The sequence below is a fragment of the Odontomachus brunneus genome, unplaced genomic scaffold, assembly GCF_010583005.1.
Source record: "Odontomachus brunneus isolate Ranch 3 - 2012 unplaced genomic scaffold, Obru_v1 Obru_scaffold_062, whole genome shotgun sequence".
NCBI classification, from domain to species: Eukaryota; Metazoa; Arthropoda; class Insecta; order Hymenoptera; family Formicidae; genus Odontomachus; species Odontomachus brunneus.
Genome location: NW_022639512.1, coordinates 1,189,273 through 1,189,473, shown reverse-complemented (window position 1 = coordinate 1,189,473; position 201 = coordinate 1,189,273).

Below are 201 nucleotides of genomic sequence, written 5' to 3'. Positions count from 1 at the left end.
GTGTTTTAAATACATATTTAAAAACATTTTAACTAATAAAATGATTCGTACGGATGTTGTACATATCATATTATCGTTAAAAATATTTGATAATTTATTTAAGACAATCTTTAAATATAATAACATACTATGAACAAGCCCTAATGCGCACTCAGTACGCACTAGTATAAGTAACCGAATTCGCTATTAGTTTGCGAAACT